Source organism: Octopus bimaculoides, chromosome 17 (genome assembly GCF_001194135.2).
Source record: "Octopus bimaculoides isolate UCB-OBI-ISO-001 chromosome 17, ASM119413v2, whole genome shotgun sequence".
Taxonomy (NCBI): domain Eukaryota; kingdom Metazoa; phylum Mollusca; class Cephalopoda; order Octopoda; family Octopodidae; genus Octopus; species Octopus bimaculoides.
In genome coordinates, this window is record NC_068997.1 from 50,417,907 (window position 1) to 50,421,593 (window position 3,687).

The 3,687-nt window shown below is 37.4% G+C and overlaps 1 protein-coding gene across 1 annotated transcript in view; it reads right to left on the minus strand.

The window, feature by feature from the left end:
• The window catches only part of LOC106874795 (type 1 phosphatidylinositol 4,5-bisphosphate 4-phosphatase), a 32,746-nt gene that overhangs the window by 9,675 nt on the left and 19,384 nt on the right, over positions 1–3,687 (minus strand). The gene's annotated exons all lie outside the window — the stretch shown is intronic.

The window sequence follows — 3,687 nt, forward strand, 5'->3', positions numbered from 1 at the left end:
ATATATATATATATATATATATATATATATATATATATACACACACACACACACATGACGGGCTTCTTTCAGCTTCTTTCTACCAAATCTGCTCATAAGGCTTTGGTCTTCTACTATAGCCTGAGGCTATAGTAGAAGACACTTGCCCAATTTGATGGAGAGACTGAACTAACGTACACCACAAATATTCGATCACTATAAACAAATCAACTTTGCAGGCTGTTCAACATTGTCCGTCATATACAACAGGAGAGCCTCACCACACACACACACATATATGCATATATACATACATACATATATGTAGATACATACATATATATGTATATAGGTACACATATATGGGTACAGGATGTCATAAAATGTAAACAACCTGAAACACGAAAATAAAGTTGGGTACGCAAAGAATGAGAGAAACAAATGGAAAACAAGACAAGTAACATAAAAAACGACCCTTCATCAGTTGTCAGGTGCCCTTCTACTCCTTATTTCAAGCAATGGTCTTTGCATATCCAAATTTATTTGCGTATTTCATGTTGTTTATGTTTTATGACGTCCTGTACCCATGTATGCATACCTATATACATTTAAATGTATGTATTTATGTACATATATGCATGTATATAATTTGTATTATTATTTGATTGAACGACATGCATCCCTTTCCAAGTTATATATATATATATATATATATATATATATATATATGTATGTATGTATATATATAGGGGATAGCTGTAAAACAACATTCAGATGAACTACAAAAAAATATAGTGGACAGGTATGAGAATGGTTGCTCTAAACTAACGAGAAGATAAAAAGAATTCCCCTGGATAAGCTGCTAGTTCATTATACATGACACTTCCTCACAGTTAGGTAAACTAAACTAATGGGGAATTAATGTGTTGTGAACTGAAACAACATAGCAGACCCTTGCTCTCATACACACACACACACACACATGAACTCATAAAACATCATTTATTAATAACATTCCTAAAGTGCAAATTTTATTAATTAAAATACTTTATTAACAATAGTGCTTTGATTTTATTTTCATTTCATTAACAATAAGTAGTAATTCATTTAGTAGATTAATGACTATTTTAAAAATTTTATTAACAAATGAATTTCATTAAGAAGAGTAATTTATAAATTTCATCAACGACAATAATTCACTAATTTCATTAATGACAGTAATTAATATAATTAATGACAGTAATTTATTAATATAATTAACAACAGTACTATTGTTTTCATTTCATTTAATATTATTCTAATTAATGGTATGAGATACCCTTTTCTCATACCCAAAAAGCCTCAAAGACCTTGGGTCCTTTTTGGAAAGTCCCCCCCCCCTCACTGCCATAAGCTTTAACCCTTTAGCCTTTAGATTACTCTGTCGTATCTAATGCTTATTTATTCACATCATTTTGAATTAATCATGCATTATCTCATAGCTTCAAGACTTCCATGACGTGATTGTTTATTTTTAGAGTGAGATTGTAAGATAGGTGTGAGAAGTCAGATCTGGCTGGTCTGAACACAGTAAAAGAAGGATATTTAGGCTGGACATGGCCAGTTTAAATGCTAAGAAGTTAAGGCACTAAAAAATTTCCCCCACTCCTTGAATACACATGACTGATTTTAGGGCTTCTTTAATATACCCGTGCATCTTTTACACCATCAGATATGGCAATAATATTTTTCATTTCATTACCAACAGCAGTTTTATATCATCATTGTTTAACGTCCACTTTTCATGTTAGCATGGGTTGGACGATTTGACTGAGGACTGGTGAAACCCGATGGCTACACCAGGCTCCAATCTGATTTGGCAGAGTTTCTACAACTGGATGCCCTTCCTAACGCACAGACATCAATAGTTTTCTGAGCTTGTTAGGCAAAGCAGGCAGGACCAGAGCTCGTGATCCTACTAGACAGATGTGGCTGAGGTTCAGTTTGAACATCATCATCATTTTAATGTCTACCTTTTCCTTGTTTGCAATAGAGTGGGTGGGATGTGTTTACTTCATTGCAGTTGTGCTGAGCAGGACGTGTTTACAGGATGGAGAGCAACAGGCTCCCCAAAGGCAGTTTTCTATTCTGAACTGTGTCAGAGCAGAAGTTGTGATACAGGGATGTACAAGAGATATCAGAACACCAGCATCTCCCCAGACACCTGGGAGGAGAAGGCCTTGTCGCACAATAAAGGGCACCGATTGTTGAATCTCATCATTCTAGCCATTGAAAAGAAACAACAGAGAAAATGCAAAAGAGCACATGAGAGATGTCACCCCTCCGCTGCATCACGATCAAGCCTCATAGTCCACATGCGAGTTTGCCAAAGACAATTATTGAACAAGAACAGTCAACATCGACCTATGATGGACAGCCAAAGAATTTACTGCCAACACACAGACATCACTAGTTTCCTGAGCTTCAAGTATTTTCTCCTGCCATTTATTTGATTGAGTTGTCATCTGTTTGATCACTCTGTATTTTGAAATTAAATGTGAAGCAAAGAAGGTGGGACAGAGCCCACAGATGTGAGCAGAACTCTGCTGTGAACATCACTTAAGATTTGTTGAAGATTTAGCATCTGATCAGAACCAAAGTAATTCCTGGTTATAAACAAGAAATAACAGGCATGGCTGTGTGGTTAAGAAGTTTGCTTCCCAACTACATGGTTCCAGGTTCAGTCCCACTGGATGGCACATTGGCCAAGTCTCTTCTACTAAAGCCCTGAGCCAACTCAATTGTTGAGTGGATTTGATAGAAGGAAACTGAAAGAAGATAATCATGCACGTGTGTGTGTGTGTGTGTATGTATTGTTAAGGTCATAAGCATTTAGAAACTTCGAGACACGGTAATAAGCTGAACTCAAAACAGATAAAGCGACAAATAACCATTATCTGTAGCTTTATCTACTCTGAGTCTCATTGTTAAAAATAATTTTTAAATATATATCTTTTACTTGTTTCAGTTGACTGTGGCCATGCTGGGGCACCACCTTGAAAAACTTTTAGTCAAACAAATCGACCCTAGTTGCCAAGCCGGGGGTAACAAACACATGTGATGTGTGTGTGGAGGCGCAATGGGCCAGTGCTTAGGGCAGCAGACTCACAGTCATAGGATCGTGGTTTCAATTCCCAGACCGGGCATTGTGAATGTTTATTGAGCAAAAACACCTAAAGCTCCACAAGGCTCCGGCAGGGGGTAGTGGCGAACCCCGCTGTACTCTTTCGCCACAACTTTCTCTCACTCTTTCTTCCTGCTTCTGTTGCACCTGTATTTCAAAGGGGGCCAGCCTTATCACACTCTGTGTCAAGCTGAATCTCCCTGAGAACTATGTTAAAGGTACATGTGTCTGTGGAGTGCTCAGCCACTTACACATTAATTTCACAAGCAGTCTATTCCGTTGACCGGATCAACTGGAACCCTCGTTATCGTAACTGACGGAGTGCCACAATGTGTGCGTGTGTATGTGTGTTGTGTATAGACTGTTGACTTCTATCAGTTTCTGTCTACCAAACCCACTCACAAAGTTTTGGTCAGCCCAAAGCTATAAAAGACTTACAAGGTGCCATGCAATGGGGCTGAACCTAGAACCATGTGGTTGGAAAGCAAGCTTCTTACAACACAGCCATATATATATATATATATATATATATATATATATATATA